General features: G+C 38.9%; 1 protein-coding gene across 1 annotated transcript in view; it reads right to left on the bottom strand.

The window, feature by feature from the left end:
• The window catches only part of LOC124169861 (semaphorin-1A), a 473,520-nt gene extending 455,140 nt beyond the window's left edge, over positions 1-18,380 (bottom strand). The window contains exon 1 of the mRNA XM_046548662.1: positions 17,951-18,380. The gene's annotated coding sequence lies outside the window, so the exon portion shown is untranslated. The remainder of the gene's footprint in view (positions 1-17,950) is intronic.
• Positions 18,381-19,879: the final 1,499 nt, after the last annotated feature.

Below are 19,879 nucleotides of genomic sequence, written 5' to 3'. Positions count from 1 at the left end.
ATTGACCAGATTTAATTCAGTACATCCTAAGAATGAGTAACCAAAATTGGCTGTTTCTTGTTTACTTACAACAATAAAGATAGTTCAATTATCCTAAAAACAGAAATTCGTCGGCTTACATAAAAAACAGGCGATTCAATTCCATACATGGCTTACTTAATTCCGATCTTGTTTGATTCAAATTGTAAAATATGGATGCCTTCAAATTCAAATTTTAAAATACTCTCGCATCCAATCCAATGCTCGCGAATAATTCTCGGAAAATTCCCGATTCTGAACATACCAGAATGATTCCCGGATCTCAAGATTCTCGCAGGGTTCGCGGACATCTTCAAAGGAGCGCTGAATTGAAAACGACCCCAGAGTAGGTATAGGCTTTTAATTGAAATCCAATACGTCAACTCCTATCTCTTCCCTCTTCCTTTATCCGCGATCCTCAGCTCGCGAAATCTCACTTTATATCGCGTGCCCTTCGAAAATTCCCTCGTTTGGCCACCGGAAGAGAATGTAAAGATGAGGAAAACGGCGAGGAGGAGGGGGGGGGAGTCATTTTTGCCCAACTTTCACTTTTGGTGTGGGGGGTAAGGAAGCGTAACCCCACCCCCCCCCCTCTCTTCCTCCACACGCCCGGCCCTTCGATTGAAGGGAGCCATTCGGACGAAATAAAACGAGGCATGCGCCCCTGAAAATGGGCTGGGATAAAAGACTGAGCCGCGCCTAATCGAGAGCGAACTCTTCCGTGAAACAAATGAACGACCCTTCGACGCCATCCGCATTATCACGCGCAATATGGCAACATAATGCGAGGGAGAACTCGAAAAACGCAGAACGTATAAATTGAAAATGATAAGAAAAATAAATAATTTGCGAAAGTAATAGAATATACCGCTTCTCCGTAAAGACCTGTTCACGCGGTACATTGACCCGTAGGGGTTAATGAATAAATAAATATATGAACGCGTGAATGGACGCTAAAGTACAACGTGTACCTAACCACCCAACTTGTGCGAATGGATGTACAGAAAATAGAACCTGTTCTAAATTTGCTCATTTAAAGAAGACGTGAGAAGATTGGAGACATTCGAGATGTGGGTATGGAGAAGAATGGAGAGGGTGGAATGGACGGAAAGGAAAAGGAACGACGAAGTGCTGGATATGGTTGGCGAGGAGAGGCAGCTTTTAGATGAGATACGGAGGAGACAGAAGGTAAGGATGGAGGGAGTACTTAGCGGGGAGGGGATGTTGAAAATGGTGTTAGAGGGTAGAATGTTAGGGAAACGAGGGAGGGGAAGAATAGGAATCTTAGATAAATTAAAAGGAAGGAAAGGAAAGGCAAGCCTCAGATCACTTCCTGAATACTCCATGGAAACCTACCTTAATCGGTAGAATACTATAATAAATAAATTCGTAGATGTTTCGTTCTGGTCCACCAAAATCGCTCATGCAAACAGACATTAATTCATTAGGGTTATGTACCGTATAACCTGCTCTTGCGTTTCTAATAAGTGCTATGGAAGTGCTACATAGTGCACCCAAGATAGATTTGTTTAGAGAATAAACCAGAAATAGGCTAAGGTGATAATACTACGATCTGCTGTAAACATAACAGTTGTTCCTATGGAAGACTTCGACGGGAATAAAAATTATGGCTTTCATTAAGATTAAATTTAATATAGAATGAATTATGAAATTATAATTTCACAGACATTATGCCTCGTTCAGATTACGATTGTTACAGCAATTGTTGGAACTATAGTGCATTCACACAACGAACATGGTTAACATATGTGCTGCCCTCTAGTGCTGACATATAAAGTGAAAGAGAAATTGACGGTGAGCAAAGCTTTTGAGGTATGCAGGGTCAAGATGTTACTTTGTTCAACGTGTATTTACCGAGTAATTTTTCTTCCGACCATATTCTTCCTTGCTTGGACAAATCCATGAAAAAAATAGAGCTTCACGAGCTTTTTGTCTTTCTCTTGTTGCTTCCTCTTCCGGTCTCCCAGCGCCTAACCATCGTAAAGTGGCAACGTTCGTAACTACGTGAACTATAGTCAGGACATGAATTCACACTGCTAGTGCTGCCAACTATCGTCAGGACGATCGCTCGGACAATCGTAATCTAAACGAGGCATTACCTGTTATAGTATGAGAGAGCAATAAATTTCTCACCGAATTTTTCTCGTTCACGCAGTGGTGTGTGTTGAGGAATGGAGTTGAGCTGACCTTCCTCGAGTAGAATTCCTTTTATGTCGACTTTTTGAGAGGGCGAGAAGAAATTTTCAGGCCTATGCGCGAGTGCGTTTCACGCCCGGCGTCTTAAGTGAGTGGTCGACTCGAGCTACGTATTTCCCTAACTCAAAAGAATTTCGCAGCTGCTTTTTTCTGCAGCAGAATTTCGCTTTTTCTACAAACAGCCGATCTCCGAACTCCAAAAAGTAATACTGAATAAAGAGAGGAGGAACGACTGGTTGATGTCAGAATCTACATCCACATATTCGTGCAAGCCACCTATATAGTGTTGGGCAGGGGGTGACCTATCACAGGCATATACCATGGAAGAAAAAACCTACATGCACACCGCTCGGTCATAAAATATGCATTACGCATAGTAACAAAATATGCGTCCACATTCATGCAAAGGCAAAACTTGCCAACGATTAGTAATTCATATAGTGTATCCACGCAATGTAGGAACAATGGAAAAATATAAACAAGTAATGAGTCCGAGTGACACCGTTCACTTTTTAAATCGAGACACCGTTGCTATCCATGGCAGTACGAGGAAAGAATGATACTTTAAACCTCTCTGTATTGTATTCTATCACCGCTTCTTAGTACGATGGTAAACGAAGCAAATATTTTCACGTCGTCTAAGAAAAACTCTTCTCCGAATTCACCTAGTAAATTTAGCATTTATTTTCCTCTACTCTCCAGTGAAAAATTCCATCCTCATTCGCCTAACATGACTGAGAACACAGAAAGCTGAATATTTGACGATGGACACGAAATAAGATACGTCTTATTACAATTTTAACTGTAACCTAAACGTTAACCTTCATAGACGTTAACATAAATAAACGTATTGGCCAACATAGTTTTCAGAAGGAACGTGTTATTTCTTAGGGAAAAACAGCCCCTTTCTCTGACTTAGTTTTCGCACTTCCTGAGAATTCACTTCACAAAACGAACAACCAGCTACTGGTCATTTACGAAATATACAAGTACAGATTAGCGGATCTTTTTTATCTTTTTTTGACGGTCATAAAATGTGCATAAAACGGATGAGATCAAATAAATACTTACGGATATAGAAAAATACTTACGGGTGCATCGACCGTTATATACGAAGCACATGTGTGCTGTAAATGAAGTCAAATCACCTTTTAAATTAGAAGACAACACGCTAATGTGGGTAACGTAGATTATAAAAAAAAGATGTTTATAAAGATTGAAAAGTATTCCATAAAAATACAAATAACTGAATTGCGAAGAAATTTCCACATTATGCGCACCCTTATATTGCTTTGCAATGCCACTGGCTGTCCTACATGAATACAAACTTGTTTTGAGACGCGAATAGGATTCGTTTTCAGTTGCTCCGTCGCCATGGATGAACAACGATTCAATGGTATAAAAAAATTACAACTGGAGAAAGGAAAACTCCAGTGCAGAATTCATGACTGCGAGCTAATTTCAGGGCCAAGGCAAGCTGACAAAAGGTCTCCACGAAGCCGGTGGGAACTGAAGTGGAAGAGACACGTGCCCATTCTTCTGGTTTCAAATCCCTAAAATACCCATTTGAACGAGGAAAGACGTCGCCGCAAGCAGGAAGGCAAGGTGGACACGTGGAGCTACAGCCGAGCACCTGCCGCAGAGCAGATGGGCAGCTGGCAGTCAATCCGCCTGGCCCGGAATCGCGGCAACATATTCCTCACCACCACCGGCCGGATTTCCAACACCAGAGGCGAGAGAAAGAAAACCTAATTATACCCGAATAGTTTTCGAGAAAATTCAATCGCCCTAACCTTCGATCATCAATGCCGAAGACACTCGCGTTCCTCAGAATAGGGTGGTTTCCTATTATTTTTTTATTGCCTAAATCGAAAGATTATTACTCCCAGAGTACGCATTTCACACTTTTTTATTTTTAAATGCCGATATCTATTTTTCGCAATTAAATGAAAAGTGAAAATTTTCAAGCGCACGAAAATGCGACGGCTAAGTATGAATGCTGGGAAAACCCCGTGTGACGTCATTCTGGTTCCCATGCCGCCGTGTGAGGTGACCTTGGGGCGAGGATATTGTGCGCCGCTGCGATGCTGGCTGCTAGCAGGTAGCAGAGTACCCTGCTAGCACTCCCTTGGCTCAAATAAGGATTATTAATACCTTATCAAACGAAGGAAACTTTCCGATCATCTAGTTACTTGATAACAAGTTACTTGTTACCTAGGTTACAATAATAAGATAAACAAATCATAATTTGCGCCTGAAGATGATGATGATTCATTGAAACCCAGGTCGCGCTCTGATATAAAAAATAAGTGGTATAAGTAATTGTGTATATCCAGGAAAACTCTAATTAACACACTAATAAGGTACCTTAAAACGCAATGTGTTGGGTATTGCAGTTTCTCTTAAAAGCACCCACTGCCAAACGCCGGGGAAGACATCCTAAGGTCGATTCAGAAGCCCGCTCAACAATATTCTATTTCGGAAAGATATTAGCATTGTATCCCCGTTGTTCGACAGAAGAGCTTACTTGACGCCGCGAGGAATCTACTTAAAGCCGCAGGTTCGCTAGACTTCAGACCCCCTGCAGCATGATAATATCATCAACACGATCAATTAGCCACTAGGGCAATGCTGCGGCAAGCCTTTAGAGGTTTATTGGAATCCGAATGACTTCAACGCCGACGGGAGGGCAGAGAGGACCAACAAAAAAAAGACCTATTGGTATCACTGAGCGAGGCAGGAATTTACCCTCCAAATTCCTTAGACGTCGCGGGCACTTCTATAGATTAGCACCGTCAAAACCCATCGGTCAATTGAATTGCTGGAATTCCGCGACGCAGAACAGATACAAGAAGTCTTAACTTTTTCTGCAAATGAGACTTTTTCTAAATAAATCGCAGATTCCATTCAGCGGTACAGAAGTATAAAAAACGCACGTAATTCAGATTCACAAGTTTAAAAGTATTTGAAACACTCGTAAGCCAAAAAGAAGCAATGATACTTGTTGTAACTCACGCTCAGGATAACAGGCTAACACATATGTACATAATACACTCTTTTTAAAAGAGTGGATCTAACTACATCAGTTGAGTCATTGCATAAAAAACGGGAGGAAAACGAGGACCATACGGAAACCTAAGTTGTGGTCAATGCGTCCGCGTTTTCTTAGACCTATAAATTATTGCAACGCTGCTTCGCTCATAATAACACAATTTTATAAACTTGTTCCCTTTGGTAAATTGCTGTCGCTGAATATTGTAACCCAATCAACACCGAAGGATACGAAAATTGACAATACATTACTCGGTGTCATCCAAGCACTACATATAACAAGCGACTTGGCACGCACTCACGCGCTTGGGTCCAAAGTTATTTCATCAATGGCGAATCTCAAAATGAAAAAATCATTTGGCTGATAATTTTTTCATGTTAAACTTTGAAAAAATAAGCCACCACTTTCAAAGTTAATACAGATTGGTTTCTTCCTAATTTGGTGGAATCCTTCTGAAAATAAAAAGACCCCAATTAATAACTTACTAAGGCAGCTGTAACATATACTTAAAGGTTGCGCCATAGTATTTTTCAATCCCATATTTGGGAATTAAAAAGGCCTTGAACTAATTCTCACTAAACACAGTAACCTAATTCATCATCATAATCGAATGACGTAATGCTAAGGCGCGACAGCTGATTGGAAAGTGCTGAATAAGCATGAAATTATGCAGAAGATTGCGCCTCCAAAAAAAATCATCAACAGGGAATAATTTGAACGACCAAGTTCTCAAGCTTGCCCGGACATATTGGCGGTTTTTTGTGCTTGCGGCAAAAGATTCTTTTGAGTATCCAAATCTAATAAGTACATATACTTTTATTGTAACCACTTTTAGATACATAATTTTCAACCCTTTTCCTTATCACGACGGAGACAGTAACTGAACATACCGACATTAAAATTAACAAAAATTATAAAGATACCATTACCGGGTTCCCACTCAAACTAAATTATAAAATTCACGGTTTTTTCCAGGTTTTCACGGTCTAAATATCATCAAATTCACGGTATGTTGATAAGCCATTTTAGGCAGAAATATTGATGACGTAACAATCACCGCCCACACGTTAACTAAAAATTAATCAACCGCGACAGGCGTCGTGAATTCAAACGTGGCAATGAAAGTGCTATTCCTCATGACGTCACCTATCGATATCAAAATTTAGGTGTAGCTTAAGGTTGTGAGTGGCAAAATGGAGGGAGCAGTGAGGTAGGGAAGTAAAGAAGTGTCTGATTTTTCGCCAGGGTTAATGTACACTGTTTGCCGGTCTTCCAATCACAGGCTCAAGATCAATGTGTCGTCATGGCACAAGACACCAATAATTGCACTTCGAATATAGGTGTGGAGATAAATGTGTCTGTATGTGTCTCGGCCTTGAAACATGATGGAAATATCTTTTTTTTCTTTTGATCTGTCAATTGTAGTTCTTTTTTTATAATTTTGAGAGATTTTTAAGGTTTAATGATGAAATTCACGGCTTATTCACGGTTTTTCATTCACGATTTTCACGATTCAAGGTTTTCACGGCAGAGTGGGAACCCTGCATTATTAACCCAGCGGAGAGGATCTTTGCTAAAGTATTACGTGATCAAAAGATAGAACACTAGGAAAAGTGTGAACTCTTTGACTTAGCATTACGTTCTCATTTTACACCAGACTGCTAACTACGCCAGATGCATCAAATTGCGAATTAAACGGCGTATTAGAACGTTAACACTGAGCAACTCATCATCATCGGAGCTCATCAATGAAATGATTGGTTTACTTCAGTTCAAAGCTAAGTGTACCTCCCGTCCTTCACCCGACAGCTTCCACTACGCCATGCTTACTGATTAGCCCGATGCACCCCTATCCTAGTCTCTCTACGTGAACCTTCCTATTCATTCCATCCTCCACAGCGGCCTTAAAAAGATCGTTATATCACAAAATATACCGCATGAATGTAATCCATCCCGTCTTCGAGCATAAAACATGGATTTTTTTCTCCTGACTCTTTTGAAAGACGCCTGTCAGAGGCAGAGTATTTAAATCATTCAAAAACAGCCAAAACGGCCTTTACATTAATATAGAAAAATAGACAATTATAGATAGACAAATAAAATATGCAGCTTGAAGAAATATAAACTATTAAAAAAATATAAAAAGGATATAAAAAAGAAAAAAAAAGGGATTCAGAAGATGTCTTTTCGCAGCTGCCTCTTGAATGACCTGATGGGCATTTAAAGATCGAGGGAAGGGTGAGTAGTCGAAATGGTATTGAAAGAGGTAGGGAGTCTGTAAAAAGGTGATCTCTGAGAGAGAGAGAAAGACGGGATTTAGGTTGGTGTGGTAGGTGGTTATTACGGACGGAGCGGGTATGCATGCATGCGGGTGTATGTACGATGTCACACATTTCCTTTTAAAAGCATTGACAAAACTGGCGGCATACTCACTCAGAGATTTTGACTAAAGATTGGTTTGAATAGGTGAGGTAGGCGCCTACCCCAAACAGAGTCAGTCAAACGTGTCAAACTCACTAATTCAAGGCATGGGGTCAATTCGTTTTCCTACCTTGCACTTCGAGGATTTCATTTAGGGGTACGTTCAACAGATCCAGGCTTCAATTGGTGGAAGTTAGACATATTTAAATAAATAAAAGATCGTAGAACTTTTCCACAAGATTGTGGAAAAGTGCTACGATCCGTTAGGGGTGTTCAACTGGGATATGAACCAGGCACCTTGATGCTTGAACTTTGAATGACCGACATCACTTCTACATATGCTTTGATATACGCATCCACTGTCTTTATGTGTTTCATTTCCTGAAGTTCGTTTGTTGTTTGTTGCTTTTGCTTTTTGATTTTTTTAGTGTTTTGTGTTTAGTTGGCGCTTTGTATACTGAGAGAAAAACGAGGGATTATTGAAGAAGCCATATTGATATGAAAGGAATAAAGAAAGATAAAATTGTGTCAAGTGATATTTAAGTAATTTTTTGCATAAACCGTCGATCAGCAACCAAGTGCTCTACCAACCACCTCGCTTCCATTCCATCGATTACAGCTCTCAAAAGTCAAAATACGTCAGAAGAAGATGACGGGTAGATATATCTTATTCTCAATGTGTCTATCAGACAGAAAAATACATTATCTATAAATACCCACGGAATTAAACTTTTATAGCACTATTACGTATATAAATTAAATAAATGGATTGGGACGATAATTTATAAGCTATGTACAAAAGATCCATGTACAAAACTATGCATCAAATGCTATTTTTGGTTGATACGTTTCATATGTAATCAATTAGGATATACCTATTTCCTGATTTCAAGCATGAGATATGACGAATATTTTGAGCATGAGTCATGAAGAAGTGTTAAGCACTACCCACTAATACACACAATAGTTAATAGAGGAATAATATCAAATATAAAGCGGAAGATTATAAGTTTATTTTTTTTACATTTTTATAATTACATTAATTACAAGTTTATTACATTATTTTATCGAGTATTTGAGGATTTGAAAATTTGGTTTCATAAGATGACGCCAGGGGCTTCATACGTTAAAGATTATGAAGATAATATGGATAAAGAGCATTGTCAAAAACAAATAACAAGGAGAACTAAGGAAGGAAACTAAGGAACAAGAAGGAAAAATAAGGCCTACGACGAGACTTGTCCGCAGCAGATGTGGACAGCCAGGTGGAAGCAATTTGGGAGCCTAAAACATCCCATAATGGTCACAAATAATGTTATCCAGCAATTATCGTAAGAGACTGAAATTCCAAGTAAATGTGTTCACACAACCGAAGGACAAAAAAATAAATGACTAAAGATTCCTCTTAGGGGCGTCCTCGCAGAGTTAATTCTTATCCTTTTTCAGCGTAGCCCAAAGGGGAGAAAATGCTATCATATTAAAAAGATCACGCAGCCTCCATTTCGCCACTGTTCTCAAGGACGTATCATTCAGGCTCCAGGAAATTCCGCAGCCTCTCCAACACTTTCGTCCCACATGAGAATTTTTTCGGACTTTTCTTGACGTTAACAAGTTATGATTGACCTAGATTGTCTTCGTCATTAGCCATGAAGTCATTTATTTAACTGGACTGCTAATTGCTTCTCCACGGATGTTTGCGAAGACATGGACAACCCGAAATCCTATTAGAAAATGTGATAAAAAGTCAACAAAAAAGTATTTTCGACTGATAAGGCACGCCTATTAGCAGAGGCAGTACTCCGTAGATATCTGCCTACTACTAGTAGTAGGCACCTATCTATGGGGAGGAGAATTTCTTATTCATTCCAAGAGCATGCAAACCTATGCCCTAACAATGATGGTCAATGCCCCACTGAAAATAACAATATATTTTTACTACCAAACACACAGTATATTATTTCCATTCATGGAAGTAAGGTAGCCTATAAATTAATAAGCTTGTATTTGGGCCATTTTCAAAAATTCATAAATGCGGAAACGAAAAAATAAAACCGAAAATACTTACCGCCTAAAGAAAACATAGGGGGAATTTTGTGCGTGAAAATTTTCAAAATTTTAGAGAATGCAAAATGAGTAATAATGCATAGTGAACAGCACATATTAAATTAAGCTTAATATTCACGGGGCTGGGCAGTGTTTCAAATACAAGTATTTTAAAATACATATTTGAAATACATTTCCACTTGGCATTTCAAATACACGACCTGAATATATCTTGTATTTTGTATTTCAAACAATTTTCCAATTCTTAAATAAAAAACGCTTTTGTAAAGTACTTTTGAAGTAGCTCTGATAACACTTCGGTAATATTATGCTAATAAGATTACTTCGTTTTCGTTAGAATAGTTTTCTTCATGTTTGCAACTATCCTTAACGTGCCAACGCAGATTATATTTTTTTTAATATCCCTTAGTTTCCCCACAAATTTGTTTGATGTATTTTGAATTTAAAAAGGTATTTAAATTACTATTTTGTAGCTTTTTTCACGTCAAAGGTATTTAGTATTTAAAATTCTTCTCGGCCTGTAGTTTGCCAAGCCCTGTATATACACAATAAATAATTAAAGTTTCATCTAATAACATTTCTATTACATGAAAAGTTATTAACCATTTTTTATCCATCTTTAATATTTACCCAAACAAATAAACCATGATGAATAAATTGTATTCGACGCATTCGGCGAAGAAAACATTTCTCTGGGAAGCACTAAATGACCCTCCAGTAGGCGGCATTGCTCACGACATCTAGGCATAGAATGGAAGCAGGAAAAACGTTGAATGCTCATTCAGTAGAAAAATAGACTTCATGTCCCACATTCAAAGTCATTCGGTTTCTTTTCTTCAGAAATGTTATCCCTGACATAGATGACAGGCTACTCCACCGAAATCTAGAAGCAGTTTAGAGATAATACCCAACCAAAATCCGAACTAACGAGCACTTCCGGGAAAAAAACTAAAATACTAGATTACAAGACAGTTTACAAAGCACCATATCTCCTTCATACTCGTGGACGAAATGGACGATTGACGAAAAATACAGCTCGGTATAAATTCTAGAAAAAAATCAGAGGGTGACGTGCGAAAACGAAACTTATGTCGCACAGTATTAAATTTATGTGCAATTATAAATTTTTTGTGCATTTCATTATGTCAAGTCGATTTCATGAAGTCACGCCGGAAACAACGAAAATCATAGAGAATAAACTCAAGTTTTTGAACAAGAAAAAATGCTCTATAAAAATTATCTGTTAACTAACGACGCAATTCGGCATCCTAATGAACAATCAAGATTTCACCGTGGAAATCCTCTTACGTGAACTATAAGATAATCCCGAGCACCAGTCCAGCGTCCAAAGATAAAAGATGCACGCGGAGTAAAACCAGGAAAGTTTGCTTCTTCACCCACATCAACCTGCGGAAGCCCACACAAGAAATTCAGTACTTTATCACATACGCAATTGGCTCCGCTTTTTAACGCATGCTAAACATTTTGTCGAGCATGCAGAACAGAATTTTACGAATTCTTACATTTCACGGTGGTTAAATGGGTCATTTTCCTGAACTACTTCCATTTAATGTAAATTTCGGCCACTCTTCATTCATGGTAACGTCCGACGCGCCCAACTCAAGATTAACGCTAATAAGTCATTATAAAACTGCCGAGCCTTAGATCGTCCATTGATATCCTCCATTACAGGCAAACTTCCCACTTCGCCGACCCTATTATGATCAAGACGGCTAGCTGCTGCGCCACGCAGAAAGCCACCTCCGAGAGATTAGAACTTGATCCGAAGTTCGAGCATGGATTTGGAGTGAGTTCATGGATGGCAGAAGAAAGGAATGAACTCGGTGAAGAAAAAAAACTGCGGTGCAGCAATGAAGGAGTACTACGCAAAGCATGAAGAAAAAGAATGCTCGTTGAGAAGCCTAGCTAGTGAGAAACTTGGAACACACTTTCCTACCTAAAAGGAACCCTGAAAACAATCAAGAAGAGATGAATGAGAGGAAATAATGGTTGGCGAACGACAGACGTTAACTAGGTACCCGGTGAAAGACTTCTAAGTAAAGATTCGTGTAGTGCGGAAACTTTTTGGCAGACGGAAGAGTTGAGGGCTGCAGAAAACTTATATCCCCGGATTGATAAATACTGATCACAGCATAGCGACGAGATGTTTGCAGGTCTTACGGGGCTAACTACAACTTGGAATAAAATAAACAGTCCCGCATTAATTAGATCCCGGCCTCATTCTGTTCGAAAACCAGGGAAATCAAATGTGGGGTTTTCCTATGTTGAGAAGGGGAAGTTGGCGAGGAAAACCATCCTCTAACGCCATTTAAATTTCAGGGAAGGTTTACAATCCTTTTCAAGCAGAAAATATACCGATTAAGCCGATAAACATGGAAGAAAATAAACCAACCGCAAACGTAAGCTCCTTAGCATCTTTTTCCCTACATATCGGAAGAAGCCCCTCCTCTCATCATTACGTCGATTAAAATCAACCGGGCTATTTCCACTTTCCTATATTTTCTACTCAGAAGATATTTAAGCATCAACATTAATGCGCTCCTACGACTGTTAATTCACAACGGGCTGAAAACATTTACAAAATAAGAGCCAAATATGGTCCATAATACATAAAATGCAGAGCTATGCAATTACATGGGGAAACTTCAAAAATGTGTTCGCATGCCTCTGTATTCTTATTATAAAGAAATCGACAATTGAGCAGGTGAATCTTTGAAACTACCCACTACCTTAATAACGGTAGTTTTCAATGGTAATAATTATAGAATACGGTTGGAGTGGGATTGATCACAATACTTTCCATTTTCTTGCCCATACCGATTTAACTGAACGTAGGTTTCGCACTTCATTTGGCAAAGCGCATACCTGATGATAATTAGCCGAAATTTTCCCTCTGTACTCAGAGAATGCTCATGTTTGCATACTCCCGCCTTACGGTGCAGTTTTTTCTGCCATTTTGGACTTTGGTCCGGCTTTTTCCGATTTCAGACCACTGTGCGGCGGTTACTTTCGTGGATAATCCAAAACAGGTTATATATACACTGATACATTAATTTTGTTCCCATTCACTACAGGAAGAATTATTTACGAATTACAAAGGGTGAAAACGCAGTGAATATATGATAGACATTCATCATCATTAGTCAACAATGCTGAGATTGGTTTGACGCAGCTGTCTATTCCTCTCTCCTATCCGCTAGCATTTCCATAGCGACGTATTTCTTCTCTTCTACATCCTTTTAACCTGTCCAATGTAACTCATTCGGGGCCGTCCCTTGCCCTTCTTCCCTTCCACCTATTCCTCTACTATTGTCTTCATCAGAGCATCGGTGGGTCAGTGATGGTTCAGAGGAAGAGTGATGGAAAATAGAGGATATTAAATGGGGGCAATTTTAGATAAGAACGAACTAATGATCATTGGCCCTCCCTTTTCGGTGGAGACGTTTCGATTGGATTTATCCGCATTGGAGTTTTCATGGGTCACTTTTTTTATTCACGTTTTGGTTCAAGCAAAGCTGCAATGGTTGTTCTTATATTTATATTTTAAAAATAAAAAAAACGTTTTTGTGTGCTTAGCCGAAGTACAAAAGGCCAATGGAATTGGAGGGCCCAATATCAGGTGTCATTGTAGTGCAATATTCTAATATTCTATGTAATGCGCGAGTATGTGAAGAATAGGCTGGCGAAGATCATAAAACGCAGCGTAGCTCCGAACGACCCTTACGGAGGAGGATTAAGTGAACGCTTCCGATATGTAAAATGAACAGAAAAATGGTGAAGTTGTGATGGGAGGAGTGGTAAAAAAACAATTTAAGGGTGGATAACGATATTTGGGGGAACTGTGTAACAGTAAACATAATCTCAGATACACTTATATTGTATGTTCCAAATAATTTTTAACGGTATGATCCAATAGATTCGTAGTTTTCCGCGGCGTTGTCTGGATGATGTCTCCATGCTTCTGGGTTTCACCGTGTGGATTTTCTTTGCGACGACAGCTTCTCCGGTATTCCAACCGGCGTCTGCAGGTCGATCTTGTCAGTATGATCCAGGTTTCGACACTCTAAGCCAGTGGCATAGAGAGGGGGGATTTGGAGGGGGGGATAAACACCCCCCCCCCCAGAGCTCAGAGAAATTTTTAAAGTTATTTTACTTAATTGAATTTGTATTGCTTATAGAATAGTGTGAGGATTAACAAAAATATCCCTCAGAAGACCGTAAAACTCACCATTTTGAGCACTTTATCTTACATTTTTTTCTGGCGGAGGGCCCCCGCACATCGCGCTTACCCTGGCGGGTATACCACACCCACAGACCCCCCAGTATTAGTTGCGCCTGAAACCCCCCCCTATCCTTAATTCCTAGCCGCGCCCCTGATCTATGCTATGTCATTATCATGATTATGTTTCCTGAGTAGTAAAGACCTGATGAAGTACCCTTACGTGGGGGACCATTGGAGGAATTCCCTAGTAGCACGAAAAGGATTATATCTAGAATTAATACGTATCATAGTATATACTGTACTATACATATTATATCTGCATAAAATACAAGCAAATGTCCTCTACCACCCAGATAATCTTTAGATATTATACGTATTATATCTGCTGCCATAATATGGATTTTATATAGATTAAATATGTAGAACTCGTCGTAAATCTGTATATTATACATATTTTATACATGCCTGATGATCCCTGGTTACGCCGTAAGGATACAATTTGTATATTTTAAAGATTCTAGTATACATCAAGGACCATGGATCATCAGACATGTATAATATACCTACAGATTTGCAAATCTGTATGCCAATGTATTTCGAAATCTTAAAAATATACAGATATAATTCTTTTGGTGCTACAAGGGTTTACTGAATGAAATAATGATGAGGCCAAAGATGTTGACGCATCGTGTGCTGAATGATAAAAAAGGTTGACGCAGAGAAGGATGTTGGCAAGAAATATGATACCATGTCATTCTACAAGGAAGCTCCACGACTTTCAAACAGCATCACCTCGCCTGTCACTACGACTTCAAATAAACGCACTACTTAAGGAAGTTGAAGTGGATTTAAGACTGCAAAAACCTATAACGTCGCCATGAAAGCTTCACCTGTCCTATTAGAAGGCCGGGAGAAGCCTTCGTTATTGCACAGCGCCAGTAAAACCTTGAGTCTTTTATTACCGCAAAGCAGTCTTACGTCATATTCGAGATTTATCACGAGGACAAAGGAGTCAACGGCCACTGGTAGACACGGATGCTGGCCACGGCCATGCCGGTACGTATATCGAACACCACGCGTTGATTTCCACCTTCTTCTGAGATAAATCTCTTCGATTTTCAAGAGATCTCTCGCTACCGTGGCCCACTGCATAATGTATAAACGTGACCGCATGTTAACTCCAATGCGGGTAACACAACCGAAACGTCTTCAAAGAAAATGGAGGGCCAATAATGCTTAAAATTAACACACTCATCGTAAATATATTGCAAACGTACTCTTAAGTAACATTTGTAATATTAGAATACTACACTGCAATGACACCTTATATTGGGCCCTCCAATTCCATTGGCCTTTTTGTACTTCGGCTAAGCACACAAAAACGTTTCCTATTTTTAAAATATAAATATAAGAACAACCGTTGCAGCTTTGATTGAACCAAAACGTGAATGAAAAAAGTGACCAATGAAAACTCGAATGCGGATAAACCGAATCGAAACGTTTCCACTGAAAAGGGAGGGCCAATGATGAAGGAAATGCTTAAAATTAACACACTCATCGTAAATATATTGCAAACATACTCTTAGGTAACTTTCGTAATATTAGAATATTACACTGCCATGACACCTGATATTGACCCCTCCAATTAAAATGGCCTTTTTTTACGTCGGCTAAGCACGCAAAAACTATTTTCAAGATACTAAAACAAGAATAACCATTGCAGTTTTGTTTGAATTCAAGATATTTCATCTCATACTTAAGCTAACAACGCACGAGGACTTGAAGAATTTTTATGCCAACGAAGTACTAATAGAAAAATGACCCACCAGAACCGTACTTCACCCACAATCAATGAGAAAACGTATTTATTAAAATCAAACCCATAAATATTGAAAAACCTCCTGCTCTTATCGTCGTCGAGGGGCGATAGTACTTGAAATGATAATTGGAAAGCTAAAATGTATGCCCTAATTTCTTTTTTTTTATCTATTGGACTGCGATGAAGCAGCGAAGAAGAAGCAGAAGGAAATTTCAGGTGAAGTGACGAAATAATTAGCGAAGTAAAATATTCTAATATTTCCCCAAGCTCCAATAAGACAAAAAAATGAACGCGATCGGGGATATAAAAAGTATTCAGAAATATGATAAGGCTAAATAAACATCACAGACTTCACACATTCTCAACGAAGTATGGATAATTTTTACTTGATCAAGCAACCATGGAGGGATCACTCACAATCGATCGTGGTGAAAAAAGTGACCTAATAAATCCCGATGACCGCTGCTGTTCCTCAGAATGACGGAAGTCGTTCTCAATGGACCCTTTGTTCGCGTAAATGGATACATGGGTAATAATGCGTTTCCGAGCGAATTTAAACTGCTATACCGTCGAAATATGCACGCTTGCAAAATTATCGTTCAGCGGGCATGCTGAGTTCCCATTAATGAAATGAAAAAAAAATTCACAAGGACTGACGATGTACCCTTCGCAAGCACATAGGAGACATTAAGCACAACTTTACATCACTCTGCATTATTAAAGCAAATGAAAAAAGAAAGGAATCGCTTATCCTTCAACATCACCCTAGATAGACACATTTTCAAACAAATAATCCCAATTCACGAATGAATATTGGCGCAACACCGCCTGTCAAAATTTCACTCAATAAGACCTACGAAATTTACTCCTTATCCCTAAGAGGCAAATTACGTGAAAATGCATTGTGATTCGCAACAAGAATATGTTGAATGATTTCATTGAAAAACCAGTGAAACACCTCATTCTTACATGACCGCCGCAAAATTCTACCCCACAGCAATCGTTATTCACGAATAGCCTCATGCGTTTTGCACTACCATGATCTGTGATGGCATCGATAAATGATTATCTTGCCCCGCTTCCCTTAATCGCATATTCGACTCGAAACCATACATTCACGCATACAAAAATGAAGCTCCATAACTGAATTTCTCTAAGGGATAATCATCAGTACTTCTGGACTTGAGGAGGTCAAACAAGTCATGATATAAAAGCGAATCGTTAACCAAAACAGCGGAATCTTCGATGGGAGAGCGAACTTATTTTAAAATCAAATTCTTATTCCGAAAACTATAAAATATCGGAATTATGAAATTATTGCCGAAATTTAAATATCGGCATGAAAAGTTGAACAACTGTTAACGAACAATGGACTGCATGTTTAATTTTACATAAATCATGATCCCAGACAAATATTTCAACACGGAAGCAAATGTAGGGAAAATCATGCTGCATTTTCATTTATAACATCCATTACCGCACATATTAAACACGCGCATAATAGTTCGGCCATCGGAATATGATCTGGGATCGGATACGCGAGAATGCAGTAAGAATTACTGAAAATCGGGCCTAAAACATGCGACGAAGGCAATGCAGTTGAAAGCTTAGGGGACGGATATTCACGCTATACCCACATTGGCACGGTGCAGAAATAAAAGACAACCGAAAAACTGCAATACATTGAATATAAAACATTTAATTATGAAGGCAATTCACGCGATGAGAAGCGCCAAACTTAATTTCAAAGCATTTAACATTAATGACGAGTACATTTGTCAGTAACAGCATCGTTAACGCCATTTCATGCCAGTTACTGAAGATGAATAATAGCCTGAAGGAATATTGATGGAAGAAACAAGCATATAGTTAGTTTAATAAATTACGTATGATTTCACACTACAATTTCCAGACAAAACAAACACACGCCACAATAGATATACTATATGCCCAACTCAAAAAATGATACTTTACGTACGTAGCGGGCCAGAGAATTTCGAATTTTTAATCTCTTAATCCATACAAACTCAGAATACGCTTTTGACAATAAAAATCTTCTACGAAACAAAAATAGCCCCCAAAAAAAACAATACCAACAAAAGAAACGTCTATTTACCTTTCGACTCTCTTGGTACTCAGGCAGATCCTAGAAGTTTTCTGAATGAAGTTCCAGTTCCATAACCCGAAGAGTAGACGAAAAATTCCAACACGGTGAATGAGATGGCAGCGGCAATATCAATTTTCTTGAATCGAAGAGACACCCTATGACACCTCAAAAATTATGTAAATTTTCATGTAAGTAGTTGACTTCGATGATTAAGCTCCCGCGTTGGATGATGCGAGAGAGAGGATTCCCCGGCAAAAACGCGAGACATTCGATAGTAAACATAGGCACAGTAAGATTGTTCGAAGCAGCCAGTATTCACAATTAATAAACTACATGTTCACTAGGTAGGAAATGCGGATTTCCCATCAGCCTTCTCACATTGTCAACAGACAGAATCCCCTCCACACTCTCACTGGAACAAGTAATCGATGCTCGAGCAACTGTGGCGGATATGACGTCGGTGTTTGTGATTGGTGCTGTTATCTTGCGGGCGCTGCAGGTACTACAGCGACGGAGACCGCATTTGCAAGTGTCATCTATTGACAATATAATCAACCACGATGGATCGATGTCGACGAAGCAATGGGGGTTTAGGCGGTATATGAAATGAAATGTTATGGGTTAAACATAATTATACATCTTCATCGCCCCGAAAACTGCTCGTCCAAGACCTTTTCATCGGGGTAAATAACGTGTAACAACGATTATCACACACAGACATGCCCAAGCATGATCATCCTACCCAAACGGGACTCCGAACCTGCGACGTTCGGTTTGAAGGGCTTTATGCTAGAACTTTACCTCGCCGCCACCGAGACCTGTCAATATAATTGGTTACATTTCATTTTAAGCAGATCATTTTATATTTTATCGGATGCATTTCGACACATTTTTATTGAATCCATTTTTGTGGAAAACCTCGCTTTTGGAATGATATTTATAACTAAGAAAAGGAAATTTCAATTAGAAAACAGTTTACTCAGCATAAAATTGAGGACGAGCGATACTTGCAGTTTTGGCAGGAGAAGGGGAAACCCAGTGGCGGGTTCAGGGGGATGGGTTACAGGGGTCGTGACCTCTTCCCTCCCCCCAAATTTTATCAAATATTTTTAATTTTTATTAGTTGTATAGTTTTTGTATCCTTTAAGGTGTAAAGGGAGTGTGTATGCAAATGCAAACTATTTTAAATGGGTATTTTTAAAACTTTTACGCTTCATATTATATACAGATATTTTATACACGTCTGATAATCTCTGGTTACAGCATAAGGATATTATTTGCGTATTTTTAAAATTCTGGTATACATCATGTATAGATACACATATCTGTATTATATATATATACTTATCACATATTTCAAAATCTCTGCTTCTCTTTCTGTATAGTTAAAATTTGAGATTTCTTTTAGCTTAACTCAAAACTAGAACTGGCATAACTCGAGTTATACCCTGAAGCACCAAAAGAATTATCCCTGCATATTTTTCAGATTTCGTAGAACATATATAAATTATTTTAAATTCTCGAGGGGGCGATACGCGATAAAACCTATGCTGTTACCGGACTTCTGTGCGCGAAAGGTTGTCATTGTGTGAGTACCAAATATGAAAAATACGATAACATTATTTGACACGACCCATTTTTACCTAAGAGGTGCCGGAACGTCGATTCCTGCGGAATTTATGCACTGTTTTTAACTTGCGTATTGTTTATGAATATACCTGAACATGATAACCCTTTCACTGAGTTGCTAATGAATACACGATCATCCGAGAATGCTACTGACTTAAGCATCAACATTCCTGCCAAAACCCAGCCTCTTAATTATTCCTACCCCTTACTTTAATTCTCCTCATCATCAGGGATGCCGACTTACAAAAAATATTGGGGAGGACCAAAGCGCGGTCCCCGCGGGGATCTTGCCCCGGAAAATTTTATAAG

Source organism: Ischnura elegans, chromosome 12, assembly GCF_921293095.1.
Source record: "Ischnura elegans chromosome 12, ioIscEleg1.1, whole genome shotgun sequence".
NCBI lineage: Eukaryota > Metazoa > Arthropoda > Insecta > Odonata > Coenagrionidae > Ischnura > Ischnura elegans.
Note: the sequence above shows the minus strand (reverse complement) of the source record. Positions and strands in the feature narration are given on the sequence as shown.